Source organism: Lates calcarifer, linkage group LG15 (assembly GCF_001640805.2).
Source record: "Lates calcarifer isolate ASB-BC8 linkage group LG15, TLL_Latcal_v3, whole genome shotgun sequence".
NCBI lineage: Eukaryota > Metazoa > Chordata > Actinopteri > Centropomidae > Lates > Lates calcarifer.
This window is the reverse complement of record NC_066847.1, coordinates 9,655,804-9,671,952: the sequence shown is the minus strand read 5'-3', so window position 1 is coordinate 9,671,952 and position 16,149 is coordinate 9,655,804. Positions and strand designations below refer to the sequence as shown.

The following is a 16,149-nucleotide window of genomic DNA, read 5'->3' as shown; positions in this document are numbered from 1 at the left end:
CACAGTCTCTGTGATTTGTATATGTGTCCTGGTTGGCTGAAGTAAACTTGCTGCCTTGGTAACAGGTATGTAGGAGACTGCTGTAGTTCTTTAAAGGGCACATTTTTCTAACAGGTTTTTCACCTGAGCATGCCGATAATGAAGAGCATGTGCACTCTCTTATTTCAGGATGCATAAATATAATCATTATATTCACTTGGGCCCCAGCACTTCTCAGGCAAATACTGTATACACACACACACACACACACACACACACACACACACACACACAGAAAAGGAATGTGGTTTTGTAGCTTCAGTGGTTTTCCTGCAGGGAGTCAGTTTGTGTTTTCAGTTGGGGAATGTGCCGGCCAAGCTGAAACTCATTGAATGGAGCGCCTCTCAAAGGCTGCATTGTTTGAACTCTGACGAAACCAAACCAGTTTGGTCGAATTTTAACAGAAGGGCATGTAGAGGGTCATCTGTGTGTGTGCACAGGTTTGTGTATGAATGTGCTGGCAAATGATTGGATGTGTGTGGCCATGCGTGCATGTGCACCTGCCTCATTTGGTTTACATACAAACCCCCCCTCTGTGTGCCCACCAAACATTACATTCAAGTCCTGCTGTTAACATCCCCACGACGGCAACAGTCGGTTTATGGCGGTTATGGTGGTGCATCCTCAATGTTTGCCTGGTGCTTTGATGCTATCATGTATCTGTGTGTCATCCTGGCTTCTTGTCACAGTTCATTTTTGTTGCAAGCTTCTTCTGTCAATGCACAGCTTTTTACTGTGAGTCCATCCCACCATCTGGCCTCTCTAATTGCTTTGGATTTGAGGCTGGCGAGATAGAGAGCACTTACACACACAAACACATACACACACACACACTCTGACTCCTTTGGTTTTCTAGCTGAATGTAAAAGACTCAAGCACAGCAGAAAGGCTTTTAAGCCGCAGATAGGAATAAAAGCCTGCGCAACACTTGCATTTTTGTCTGCATTTGTCACAGAAAAAGGTAGGCGCCTCATGAAAGTGGTGACCCCGTAATGCAGAACCTGGCCTATTTGAGCTTCGAGCAAATAACCTGGATCTGAAGCCAAAGTGACAGCAGCTACGCCATGCACTACCACTGTGTTCAACATTCGCTTACAGTGATGAGACATGGTGCACTGCCCCTGGGCAATCCGGCTAGCTGGTAGTGGCCCTGTTTATTCCAAGTTGTGTGTGTGTAAGTGTGTACGTAGGCGTGTATTTGACAGAGACTGAATATGTGAGTGTGTCCTTTGGTCATACAGTGTGCTAAAGAAGTATGCTCATGTATTTAGGCTCCTGCTGAGTGCTTTGTTGGATTGCAGACAGATCAGATTCCCTCAGAACGTTTGCAGAGTGTATATTATCAGATTGTCTGGTATGAGTGTGTGTGCATGTGGGGGCAACCGTGTGTGTGTACAGTTTCAAACATGCGTGTTTGTGCATGGCTGTATATTGGACTTAGCACTCTGGTAGCAACAGCCACAGTGTTGATTAAACATCTGATGGTGTGTGTGTGTGTGTGTGTGTGTGTGTGTGTGTGTGTGTGTGTGTGTGTGTGTGTGTGTGTGTGGATTAGCACACAGACCCACTTTGGGCTCTCTATGCTGATAACTACTGCTAACACAATGCTCCTCATTTAACCTCTCACCCTGTGGCTCCAGACCTGACTAATAAATCCCAGAGTGAGTGATGAATGGCCAGGCCTGTTGCATTGATGTCTGAGTGATGGATGTAGTGACCTGGGCGTTCACAGGGATTAAAGCAAGTGTCTGCCTCTGACCTCAATTATGAAAGTGGGTTTCTGCATATTTTTATTGGCTTTAAAGCGACGCTGTTCTCGCTTTCTTGCCTGTGGTGACTAATCAAATCTCCAGCTGTGTGTGTCTTACAGTCACTGGAGTATTTGTATCAAACACTGTCTTTTAACTGACTTATTTTTTAAGTGACAGTGAATTGTTTCTCATTGTTTTGGTTCTGTACTCTGGCACTTTGGATTTGACTAATAGCTCCTAGTTTAGCAGCGTAGATGTGGAGACAAGGTAATGAAGGAGTTTTTTATGGTGAAACAGTGGAATGTTCTTCACTGGCCAAATCAGTCCATCTGAGCTCGATCCAAGCACATGTTTCATTTGATGAAGACTAAATTGAAGAAGAAAAGCTCCTGAGGCAAGCAAGAGGATGAAGATGGCTGCAGTACAGGCCTAACAGTACATCACACGGGAAGATAACAAGTGTCTGGTGATGTCTGTCTTACGAAGTGGTGCTTTGAGCAAAATGCTAATGTCAGCATGCTAACATGCTGCCACGCAGGTTTAATGTTTTCCTTGTTCACTATCTCAGTTTACATTTGCTAGTACAAATAACTGAGACTGATGGGAATGTCATTCATTTTTTAGGCATTGTTTATAAAGCAAAGAGTTGGAAATGTGAACATTTTGACCTGATGATGGCACTAGATTAAAAGTACAGGAGTCACCAGAGTTGTTGTAATGCATCCTGACGGAGTTATGAATATGTGTGCTGAATTTAGTGGCCATCCATTGAACAGTCATTAAAACATTTCACTCAAAACCATATGTGAACCTTTGGCACTTAAGAAAAACTTATAGGATCACTGAAATCTATAGGTATCATCTTCAGGGGACCATGATTGTCTATGGAAATAGTTGTGATATGTCAGTCTGGAAAAACCAAAAGACTGTCTGCATCATCTCTACAGCCATGCAGCTAACATGGATATAAAAAATTATACTTCCCGCAATGTCCATCTGTTGTGGATATAAAACCCTCAAATAAAAGATAAGGATCAGAACTTTAACCTCATAGTTATTATGCAAAGTCTGAACAGGAAACTCTTGTCACCGTCTGAGTCATGTACTCTCCTAAAACTTTTTGGAGAGTTTCCCACACTCAGTTATTACTTTAACTGTTGATATTGCTCACTTTCACACTCCCTTGTTTTATTGAAATGAAATTTGAATCAATATTCTTTAAAAAATATCCCATGTGGAGTCCTCAATTTCACACTGTCTGAGCCAGTTTGTGACAAATTGGGGAGTCAGCATGTAAGAGTCCAATTAGTTTTCTGACCATGGCGTTTTGTGGATGTTGAATTGGGTTGAGGTACTTCTCGGTGGCACAGGTGATTGTGCAGTTGGTGTTTTGTTTGTTTGGTGGAAAGGACTGTGGGAGTATGATGTCTATTCTAATCTGCTGTCTTGCCTTAGTTTTGATACTTTTGTTTGTTTTGGGTGAATGCAGGGAAGGCAGCAGCTTCAGGCAACAACCACTCATCTGTTATTTACTCTGGAAACATGTTCTGACTTATTACTTATTATTAAGATAAATGCAGATGAAAGTAGTTCTTCTACACCTTAATATATACAAAAATTATAATGTCCAAAGAGTGGTGAGCTTGATTGACGGCATCAATTTCCACAAAAATGTCCCAAGGCATTACCTTCTTGTCGAAGTAATGAACTAATTTTTCTAAGAAGAGAGGGAACTTTAAAAGTGCCTGAATGGTGATTTTATTTCCTCTGAGTATTGTTATCATGTTGAGCAAGGTGAAAGCAGTGCGCAGAGGAAGTTACATTTGTAAATAATCACAGGACATTGGAAGTGATATCATTCCTCTTCCTCTTGCGGTAAACGATAACATCCGATCCTCTGGCTTCTGGTCATTCAGTTGTGTTGAGATGAGTTTCCACTGCACACACACACAAACACTCACACACTTATATAGATACACACCCAGGCAGACAGACAGACAGACGGGGGTTTGGGGGGGTAGATGCTCCTGTTTTTCCCTGGAGGGCCCTTGGGCGTTTACTCTTCCTGTCCCGTGCTGACAGGGCTGGAGGTAGCAGGGCAGTTGCGGCGCATTGTTGGGCGGATGAGGCACGTCTCCCCCGGGGTAGCACATGCTCGGCCAACTGCTAGGAGGGCAGAGAAGGGCAGAGAGAGAGGGATAGAGTCAGGGCGGTAATACAGAGGGAGAGCAAAGAGGGCACAATGGTGCAAGGGAGAGCGAAGAGGAGCAGCAGGGGTGAGATCTGAGGCCTTGTGCATCGGCAGAAACTACAGAGAGCTGCCTGGTGCATGAATTTAACAGTGACTAATGCAAGATTGAATAAACGGGGAAAAGAGAAGAAAGGAGGGGAGGCGGAGCCGGGGAGGACGGAGAGCAAAAGGGCAAAAAGCAGAACAGGGAAAGGGAGGAGAAGCCTGATTAAAGATGGAGTGGAGACGGCTGAGTGAAGGGAGGAGGACTATGAGGGCTGAGTTGTTGCAGCTGTGTTGATTTAGCTCCTCACAGATCAGCTTGAGAGAATGTATGTGTGTGTCTGTGTCTGTCTGTGTGTGTGTGTGTGAGACAGAGAGAGAGGAAGAAGCTTTGACGTCTTCAAATGCTGCTGACCTCGACACACCTGCACAAACACCCACCACCGCCACCACCAGATGAAACAGCGAGCGTGCATATGTGTGTGTTTGTGAGCTAAATAAGCTCCAAAAGGTCTTCATGCAGTGACTTACCTGGAACAAATCCTGTTCTAGAAAATAAAAAACAAAGAGCATTATGTGAATGCAGTATGACCACCAGGGAGTGTAGCTTTGAGCTAAGTGTGCACGTTTGTGTGTGTGTGTGTGTGTGTGTGTGTGTGTGTGTGTGTGTGTGTGTGTGTGTGTGTGTGCGCGCATGCGTGCGTGTGTGTGTGACTGTGTGGGTATGAATAAAAGAGATTTATATCAGGGAAAGAATGGTTTGTTGCTGCTCCTAAGAATAGATTCTGTGACGGAAATGATTTTGATGCTGTATGCAAGCCTCTCTGTGTGCGTGTGTGTGTGTCTGCATCTGTGTGCGCGTTTCATTTTGTGTGTATTTGCCCTGGAGTGCTTTGCAGATCAAATGCACTTGCTGTTTAATTCACCGTCTCAACAGGCAGCTCTTACAAAGTACATGCACGCACTGGCACATGCACGTCTGCATACACTCAGATATAAACATACAGAATGAGAGATGAATATGAAGATAAAAACAAAATAAGTCTGCAAATATTTGGTCAGAGGGACTGGAGATAGTCTTCTGGGGACTGCCAAGTCCGCAGTAAATGCTGGATGATTGTGTTCATGTTCATTTGTGCATGTAACTGCTGTGCAGATGTTTGTCTGCCTGACAGTACGGAACGTGCATGCAAATGTATGCTTTTTCTTTGTGTGGGAGTTTACCACAAATGTTTTCTGTTTGCTGTTGAACAACTAATATTATATGTATTCTGCTGATATGAATCACCAAACAAGACACGTAGGCAAAATTGCATAGAATTTATTCACACTCATGTTCCACTGACAGAACTAATCGATAACTTATTTTATTATAAATATTTTAATAAAATGTAAGATGAAGATAAGATGGAAATGAATAAATATATATATATTTTATACAACATATAGCGTATGGAACTAGTTGTGAAGTAGAAGTAACATATCTAACACTATATGTTATTTTACATTGCATTACATCAGTTATATCACTTCTACATATTATTATGTTTATTGTTATTTTATCTTATATACAACAATATAAAGTACTGGTTTCAGAGAATAAACTTGACAAACAAAGAGGGTGTCTATACTACAGTGTAAAAACACATCATCAAGATATTTATCACCCAGCTCTATATTTATTCATTGTATGGGTTTCCTGTGTAAGTTTGCTGGCGCATACAGTGTAGTGGAGGACTGGACCGTGAGCCTTCATCAGCAGTCCAGAGTGATGTTATCTGCTCTGGCCGGTTCCCCTGTAGGGTTCAGGTTTTCTCAGGCTTTCTTTGTATGACATTAAATAACAGCCATAGTGCGGAGAGGACTGTCAGAACTTCATAAAATTGTGTGTGTGTGTGTGTGTGTGTGTGTGTGTGTGTGTGTGTGTCTTTGTCTGCTTATGTGCATGTGTCAGCTCCTCCTTTATATCCACAGACTGCCTCCCCATTCATCTGTCTGTCATCTTATCTAGACATCTCTTTTCCTGTAATCACTTCTCCTGCCCCGTCCTCTTGTCTGTCATTCCTATCTCCTTATCGTCTGCTGTGGACTAAATGTTAGAGCACTGTAAATCTGTTAAAGAATGGTGTGTGTGTGTGTGTGTGTGTGTGTGTGTGTGTGTGTGTGTGTGTGTGTGTGTGTGTGTGTGTGTGTGTGTGTGTGTCTGCATTACCACATTTAACGCTGTCCAACCAATCTTGGGATGTAAATATCATCTCCAATCATTCTGTTTCCTCTTTTTTATTCACATCTCCAGTCTCTTGTTATTGAACCCAGAGGCATCATTTTAAAAAAGGGAAATACACTGATTGATTGATTTAACTCATTAATTGTTGCTCCGAGAGACAGAAATCTTTATGCACGACGTCAAACTGCTCAAAGCTGTTGAGCCTTTGGCAGCGATGGCTCTCAGACGCTGTCCTTCACCCTCGTGTCTGTGTGTGCTTACATGTGTTTGTGTGTATCTCGTGTAGAGCTACTGTAGTGATCCATGTCCACAGTGCGGCCTGCTGGGGGTCCCCTGTATGTCTTTGGCCCCTTTTTAACCCCTCCTGTCCTCCAAGTGATTTCAGCTATGTTGCCTGTCACTCAACCCCCACAGCCGAGGCATCATGGGTAACGGCCCTGATTCACTGTTGAAGTGCACTTCAGTGTATAATGTGTGAAAGAGAGAGAGAGAGTAGAGTTTAGAAAATAGCTCAGCATTGCCATGCGAAGCACAGCAGCGCTGCACCATCCCCTGTCCGTTTAACTGTCAGCTTAGGGCAGTGATAGAATAAAATAGTCTTGAATGGACAAAAGGTCTTATCTAAGAGGTGGAAATTAAATGTTATTCAGAGTTGGCTTTTGGCATCACAGGAGCTCTACGTGAAATGTTTATAAACAGGAGTCGATTATCGCTCTCACAAATGTGGCTGTGATCTTTGCCACCTTGACAGTAATAACTGATTCATCCCACCCTCAGTGACCAGCCTGCGTTCAACAGGAGCAGCGAGCGGAAACATCGACAATGAATTATGCTCCGTTCATCGTGTGTAATAGCTGGAAATTCTTTGTTGTGCTCTTACAATATGGGTATAAACTGCAGAAAAATAGACAGCACGGAGCACTCATGGAGCACTCACAGGGCTCACATTTTGATTAATTCATGTTCCAGTACATTTCAGTTTTCCTAAGTCATTACCCTCCCAAACGACCATCATTCCCGGGGGATTCAGACAAACAAAACTCTCACAAACAAGTGCGTGCTCCGGTCCAGTCCTTACGTTTTCCAGTCTGTTTATCATCCTGTGTTCGCGGAGTGGTTTACACGCTCTCTCCGGGAGTCTGTGTGTCATCATATGGCTCCCAGTTCCCGGTTATTTATCTGTGTATTACACACACTGTCCAGGTATTGCTCGCAGGTCGTTTATCCTCCGTAGGTCCCCACCACCCTGATATATGGAGCTGTTAGATTTCTATATCACAACACTCTGCCTGCAGAGCAAACATACTTGCATACTGTGGTTTCTAGCAACCTGGTTTGTCATGGTGTGTGTCTGGGTGTGTTAAAGGGCAAGTGTGTGCGTTGACTCTAGTTTTTCCTGGTCATTTATCCTATTTTAAGGCCCTTTACTCTGCTGTCCTCCTCTTAATACCACTTTTACTCCAGCGCTTCAGGGTTTTCTGTTGCCCAATTGCTATTCATTAGTGTAGATAGGTGGGAGAGGCAGACAGAGACTGCAGCAGTGTGTGCTTAAATGTGGCTTCTTCCCAGTTTTAACACTGTAGCATTAACTGTAGTATTAATATGTAGAACAGCAGAAGAGCTAATAATTACTTTCCTTTTAGATTAATCTACAGATTATTTTCTAATTGCTTCTGTGGTCTATAAAATGTCAGAAGAAGGCGAGAAATGTCCGTCATAACGTCCAGAAGTGTAGGGTGATGTCTTCGAATTGTTTGAGTAGCAATTAAAACCACAGAGATATTTAGTTTAATGTCACAAAGGACAGACAAAAGTTGCAAGTCCACACAATTACAAGCTGCTGTTTGGGATCTTTGCTTGAAAAATCAAAACACTTGCAGGATATTTTTCTGTCAATCAACTAATCGACTAATGGTTTCAGCTGTGTTTACTGGACCTGGATGTAATTATTTTCTTTTTGTTTAGGAAGACAAACACAATGAAGGTTTTGTGGTATTTGTCCATGTGCTGTTTTGTTGTGTAGATTCAGATTCAGAAAGTGAAGTCAGTGGAATTTGTTTTTGACGTCTTTGACTGTAATAACAGAGTAAAAATAAATTGGATATAAAAAATGCTAAATGTGACTATAGCTAGATGACTGTTGATGTTTGGTGGCGGCGAGTTGGTTTGCATACAGATAATGAATAGATACAGATAGATAGATTTGGGGGGGGGGTTATTAGTTTATATTTATTGTGTGTTGGTGTTAGCCCTCTATGTGTGTGTTTGAGTCTCCCTCTCAGTGAGTAGGCAGCGTATTACTTGTCTTGGTGCAATGAGCCAGGCCCTGTATTAGGCAGGTTGAGCTACAGGGGGAATTTTGTAACACTTGACCTGTTTCACTGAGTCATTTGTGTGGATGGAGAAAGAGAGGGAAGGAAGACGAGGGAGAGAGCAGGCGAGGGAAGGGAGGGCAGTGGGTAGAGGGAGAAGAGGAGGGGAGGGCAGCACAAGCGGTTAGGGGTGATCGGAGGGATGAGTGACAATGAAAAGTGATCGAGAGAGGGAGAGAGAACAACAGCTGGGGGAGCCGGAGGGAGGAGAAATGAGATGACAGTGCCTTCATATTTCTTCTTTCTTACTCTCTCCCTTTCTCTCTCCATCTCTTTCTCTCACCCATCCTTCCATCCATGTCCTTCATTCAGCAGCCTCTCAGGCAGGCCTGACTGAGTTCCCCCGCTTCTCATTACTCACCCCTTCAACCTTAAAGGTCATAAGCACAAACATAGCACTTTGAATTGCAAGAATATCAAACTTATTTATGTAACTGTTGCTGCTTGTTATCAGTGTTTGTGTGCGTGCTTGTGTGTGTGTGCATGCACATGTATCTTCCTTCTTTGTGTGTGTATTGTGCATGTGTTTGTTGAAAACACTCGATGCCAGCTCTCCACATACATATTAATAGTGTAGTTTTTCATTTGAGGAGCTCAGCTGGTGGGCTCCTGCCTTGGAGGAAGAATTTAAGCTGTACATCTGCATCACTGGCTACTCTCTCTATCCTCTCTTCATCCTGTCCTCATATTCCCTGTGTGTTTGTTATTTTTTTTCTCTTTTCCATCTGGATATAATGAGTATAAAGGAGTGGTAAGCATAATGAAAAACTTATTAGAAACTGTTAAAGGGTCAGCTCACCCCGATAACAAAAATTGTCATGTAGTATTTAGCCGTGTTGATCGTTTTGGTTTTATTTGTCCAAGTTTTGAGAGATGTGTAACTACTTTTCAGGTTTCCATTAAATAAATAGCCTTGTTATTCCTGTCTGGGTGAGGAAAAACACATGTTAATGCAATATGTAAATGCACATAGAAAACTTTGTGATGAGAATTAAGGTTGACTAGACCACATCTGGAGATGGTGATCAGATCTAAGCCTGGTGGAAATGCCGTCCACCTGGCTTAGGTCACCCAGATCCTTCCTGTTAGCTTAAACAAGCCTGACGAATGCTACAAATAGCAGCTGTAGCTATAGAAATCTGCCCCTGAAAAAAAAAAGGGTTCTGGATATTGAGATCTGATGTTTATTGATACCAGGTGTAAATGCAGTCGTGGCTTCGCATGTCATTTTCCAGATACAGGTCACCTGTTATTTCCAGGTGTAAATGGTGTGGCAGTAGACATCTGAGTCTGATATCACAGGATTCGTTCAAATAAAACTAAAACTATCTTCTTCCCTAGATACCACTACAAGGTAGAGAAAATAGTTTGGTTTTTCATTATTTTTGTGAACCAGACCTTTAATATGATGCACTCAGTGCAGCCAAACATTGTTCAAACTCTTAGAACTTTATTTTAAATTGTAGAAGACATTGATTTTATAGAATTACATCATATGGTGTAAGTTAAGAGAAGATGATGTACAATATATGATACTGTCAGACAGACTGGAACGAGAGATTTCTTTCAGCCTTCAAACTACTTAAGGGGAAATTAAAGGGTAAAACTCTGTTAAGGCGTTAAACTATGTGTTATAGTGATAGTGATTTTCTCTTCTTTTCCCTCTTTTGCATCTGTGTAGGGTGACCAGAACTGCAAAAAAACAATCCCCTTGTCTCACTCCCTTCTCCTTCAGCTCTGCTTTCATTACCCTCCTTGTCCCCCAATCTCTCTTGTCGCCTACTCTGCTGCTCCTGCCACAACTGTGTACAGTGCAGTCATAGCCTTTCAGCTCTGGTGTGACGGCTGGCGTGGCGACTGCTCGCCGCCAGCGCATCCTCTGGTGATACGGGCTTCGCCGTCAGTCGAAACAGAGCCTGGTGTTTGGTGACATTTAGCATTTTACCGCAAAAATTATGCATCAGTGTTGACATTCAGCCTTATGCATAAAATTCATGATGTATGTGGCACTTCCTGTAGGCGCTGCAGAGAGAGAGGCAAAGGAGTATGTCACAGCTGAGGCACAGACACACACTACCCCCACTCATACACACACATAGAGCTTATATACAATAGCTATACAGATATACACACTGGCTAATAAAAAATCAGTGTCCACACACATCCTCATCAACCTAGATCATCAAGCTTTATGAATGCATTTGAAAGTCATGTGTTTCATGTTTCCCTCCATTCTTGTGGCTTCATTATGGATTCAAGAACAACCTCCTACTCATCTACACACACACACACACAGACACACACCTCCCCACGGTACTTCACTTTATTCATTCTCCGCAGATTAATTCCGGGACGACACTTTTTATGATCCCCAATTTATGTCAGCAGTCAGGCAGGCCTCCCCTCTTCGCTGCCTCTCCTCTTATCTCCTCTGCCTCATGTCTCCGTCTTCCTCTACATGTGCGCCCAATGAAACAATGGTACTTTCTAGTAACGAGCAATGAGTTTGTCAGGTTTTAAAAAGAAGAGGAAGACAAATGGAGGGAGGGAACGAGAGGATGTGAAGATAATGGGCTTCTGTGGTGATTAACATTCCAGAGTGGCACGTCAAAGAAAGTGTGACTGTGCTATTGTGTCTTCACTGACAGCCAAATGAACGGAGGTCGCGGGACCAGTTTCGTCTGTGGCACAGAGGGTAATAAACACACCACATCTAATCTACATCTCGGGTGCCGGAGACATCTCTGTGTCTCTGAGCCATCTTTACATGTGTAAAATGAGAGTGACACATCTACCCTTTTCTTCTTTTGAGAATGGGCCCACATTTACACAATGCAGCTGGCATGACGGTGAGTTAGCTCTTGTCCTCTCGGTCACTGAGTCAGCCCGGCTAGCTGACTAACCGGTCATTCAGCCTGTCGGGTGGGATCGCCAGGTTCCTGGCATGGTGCTGTGACTCACCTGTCACCTGGGGCAAAAGGGACCAGGTCAGCATAGGTGTGTGTGTGTGCATCTTTGTCCGAAGCAGGAAATGGTGTAATACTGCTCCATTATACTGAGAGTGACATCATTCCTACTGAGTGAACACTGTTGACATATAGGCTTTACTCAAGTGGAGTTAAGTGTTTCGCACACAGGTGCAGACTCTGCTCCTGTCATTTCCATCAAGCACATGAACGTGCACAGAGAATAGATGTAAGTATAGTTCCACTTATTTCTTGTAAATATCCACTTAGGCTGTAGAATACAAGCGTATAGTTGAAAAAAGCTTCAGTAAAACTATGTAGGCCATGTTATTAATCTCAACTAGAGCTGAAACAATTTGTTGATTGAGCAATAAGTCAGTCAGCAGAAAAATTGAATTAATCTTCACCTGTTTTGTTAATCAATGAGTCTTTTAAGTCAGTTTTCAAGCAAGAATGACAAACATTATCTAGTTCCAGTCTCTCAGTTGTGGGGATTTCCTTTTGCTTTTCTTCATATAATGATGATAAACAATCTTCACTTTGGAGCTGTTGGTTTGACAAAACCAGCACTTATAAGGCGTCACGAAAATGTGGTGGGCATTTTAAATCAGTTTCTGATCCAAGATAATGATGGGAATTCTAATTAGTAATGAAAATAATAGGTTGTGCCCTAATTTTAAAAAGAATACACAATATGATATACATGGTAAACTTTATCTCAGACTATGTCATCTTTAGGTTCTATGGCTACAAACTGACTAACAAGCAGATGTAGATTACTTGGTTAAATATTAACCACTCACAAGCCAGAGCAGTTTGCAGTTAAGATTCATTCATGCAAAAATATTCCACAATGGAAATATGCATCTTCTTCAAAATGACTGTTATTCATTTAACAAAATGAATAATACAAGATATCAATAACTTACAAATATTTCTCTTTTGTTTCAAAAGGCCTAGCAAACGTTTGATGCGGTAGCACAGGTGACCCCAATGGGATTCAAACCCTTACTTAACTTGACATTAGTTGGTGTCATTTTGATCTAAAAGAGGACCCAGATTCAATTCTGCCTCAGGCTTTATCATCAATATCCCCCCCCACCTTTCATGCTGGATATAGGCCACAAATGCCCAGCTAATCAGGTAGTCTGTCTGGAGGATGCTCATGGATTCAGAGCTAAGATCAGTAGATTCTCCCCAGTCCCCCGACTTTGATCCTAATGTCTCATCCGCCCTCAGATCAAAATGTACATCCGACTTTCCACTTCTGTTCCACTGGGCTGTGCATGCACCCGCACACAGTCAGGTGTGCTTTGAAAGCTGAGCGGAGCAGACAGGTTTTTGAGCTAAGTTAAGCCAGGGATTAAGGAGAAATTTACTGCCCATCTAGGTGTGTGTAATAGTATCTATTTTTGACTCTGCCTTCAGAGAGAAATGCCTGGTTTTTCTCAGAAAGGCGTCAAAACCCTCCCTTGCGTCATCTGCATCTTTCTCTTGCTCCCTTCACACAGGTACTTTTGTAATCCATGCACACTTTCTGAGAGTATGAGTGCTCACTGTGTCTTCTCTCTATTTATGAGCATTTCCGCATGCGTGTGTGTGTGTGTATATATATATATATATTTACTTGTTGTCTGCACATGTGCTGTGTGTGTACATGCATGTGACTGAGTTGGGTTTGTATGCGAGTTCCCTCTCTTCTCGCGTGCCTAACTGGCTCTGACACATCTGTGGCTTTTCCAGGCGAATCAGGGCCGGTGCCAAACTGCCAAGAAATCAATGCAACAGACTCTGCTCTCCTTCTTTCCCCCCTCATATTCCTCCCTCTCCCTTCTCCTCAGTCTGCCCCCCTTGCTCTCTCTCCTTCTCTCTGTCTCTGTCTCTTCTCTCTCCCTTTTTTCTCCCTCTGTCTTGCTTAGAGCCCTTATTAAAAATGGAGTGAGTGTGTGCTGCATATTTAAAATGGTCATGGATGGATTTAAACGGCTGATGGTATTTAGTGTCTCCTCAGGGAGCTGCTATGAGCCCTTAAGCTGACTCCTCTGACTGGAGCCTGACTGACTGGTGAGCACACACTAAACCTCTAATAATGACTTGTGTACACACAGTCAGCCCATTGCATACATGCACGCACACACAGACGCACGCACACACAGGCAGGCATTCCCATGTACACACACTCTCATTATGGCGCATTCTGCTTAGTTGTGACAAGGACGCTGGTCACGTCCGTTAGGCGTGGAATGGATGCATTGCGATGTGTAGTAGATGGTGTGTGTGCCTGCATGTGTGTGTGTTTGTGTGTCTCGGTAGGCTCATCGGTCAATAACTCATTAGTTTGCCTGCTTTGATGTAGCAGTGTGTAAATGTTTTTAACTGTATTTGAAGACACTCTTACGGATTCACAGGCGTGTCTAAGTGCATGTGTGCAAAGGAGCGTGTGCACACATGCACGTGTTTGTGTGTGCGTGTTTGTGCTCTCGACAACAGTCAGGGTGGATGTCACACTGAGCCCCTTCAGGTGGAGCAGCAAGTGTTTCTGTCATGTTGTCTTTCATGCTGGCTTGGATTTGGGCTCCAATCTGCTCCTAAGTGTCCTTCACTGAAACACTATTGATTACCCCATGCACTCGCAAACACTGAACATAAATACTGCTGCTGTGAAACACATACAAACACACACACGCGCGCCGATAAACAGACGCCCCTGCACAGAAGGAGGGGGGATGAAGGGCAGGAGCATCTGAACAGGCAAAACTGAGAGGAGGATGAGTTTGGTTACATCTGAATATTCAGATAATTAGATCTTAAAGAGCATTTCCAGTAACTAACCTGCTCCTGCAATCACTTTTGGTTTGGAACAGTGAGATCAGTGGCATCGCCTTCAGTGCACTCAATACACGGCAGAGGATGAGAATGTAGATTTATTCATTATTGATGCCGTGAGGGTTTTTAACGGTGGCTACTTGGCGTAATGTCGTTTGATGTATGTACGGCAGTTTGGTATCTTTCATCCCTGACATGTGAGGGTTGAAGCGTGTCCGTAAATGTGAATATTTGCATCTGTGCACATGCATTAGCGAAACGTATCAGTTTAGATTGCAGATGCCTCGTGTGCACTCGTGCTCTCCCGCTCATGCAAAGGCCTCGACACGTGTGCACATGCTCGCGTTTATGTGTTTGTACGTTAAAAGATGCTTGGGCAGAGAGTTGGGGAAGAGAGTTTCAGCAGTGCCGGCGTGTGATGTATTGTTGACAGAGCTGTACAACAGACACAATGATGACCTTTGAGAATTGTGACATGCACAACAGTTGCAGAAATCAAATGAGTTACACATTTCTGGATCCCAACAACAGTTTGTTTTTCCCCCCACAGATTTATAAGCAGAAGCAGGGATTTGGTGTGTAGCGAGTGTGTGTGTATGTACATCTTGTGCAAGAATATAGGTTGCATCCTTTTTACCGGTGCATACATCACCAGCACTCCATCTCAAGCAGCCAATCAACCACATTTAAACACTAATGAAACCATTCTTTATTCCCATACAAATAAATTGAACCCTGCGTGCTTTCTTCTCCACCTTTCCATCCCTTCTGTATTCTATTGTTTCTGTCCAGCGGCTCCCAGTGGCAATGCATAACTGAATGGCAAAGGAGGAAACGTCTTTCTTAATGAGTGTTTGAATTTGAGTTCGGCGAGAGCGTAGTTTTTGGGTGTCTCGACAGCTCGCATTGTTGTGGTCTCTCTCCAGGGGTATTGGATGAAGAGGAAAGTGAATGAATGTGGAGAGCGCGCAGGGCCATTATGGCTCTGTGTGTCATTAATCAGTGGCTGATGAGAGGCAGTTTGAGGGAGAAATGGGGCCTATTACAGCTATGGCACTCTCAGGACCCTATGTGAGGCTCTTCCAGACTGCCTGCTTTGTGGTCAACAATACAGCAGGTACAAACACAGTAAACAACACTTGAAAGGAAATCATTATCCCAGCTAAAAACCACAACAAATTCTGCACAGGGATCATTAGTTTTCTGTTATCAAGCTGAAAGAGTGGGGGCATTTTCAACTTTTTGTGAGCCACACACACTTTTCCTCCGTTTCTTCGGTTCCCTTCCCTCCTACACATCTTCAACGTCTACGTCTCCACCCTCCAGCTTGAATCTTCTATTCACTCAGTTCTCTATGTTCTCTCCTATATGTTCTGCACTCCCTCCCCTCGCCACACTGTCTCTCTCTCTCTCTCTCTCTCTCTCTCTCTCTCTCTCTGCGCGTTGTTTCCTCTCTGACAGTCTGTGTGAGGAACTTGGTAGGAGGGCGACATGAAGAGCGCTCTCATGTGAGTCGGCGAGAGTTGAGAGAAACGAACGAACTGACTCTCCTCGCTTTAGAGGAGGAGGGAGGAGAGGAGCGGTAGCCAAGTCCTAGATGTTGTCCCCCGCCACCCCCTCATCCCCACCCCTACCCCTCCTCATTATATCCAACATTTTTGCACAGCAGGCAGCTGAATAGATTGCAGTACACGGAGGCTATTACAGTGTAGCATCCTGGCTGTAGGGGAGAAAT

The 16,149-nt window shown here is 43.5% G+C and overlaps 1 protein-coding gene across 1 annotated transcript in view; it reads left to right on the top strand.

Annotated features, from left to right (window-relative positions):
- LOC108880692 (nectin-2) overlaps window positions 1–16,149 on the top strand; it is a 74,149-nt gene that overhangs the window by 45,624 nt on the left and 12,376 nt on the right. The gene's annotated exons all lie outside the window — the stretch shown is intronic.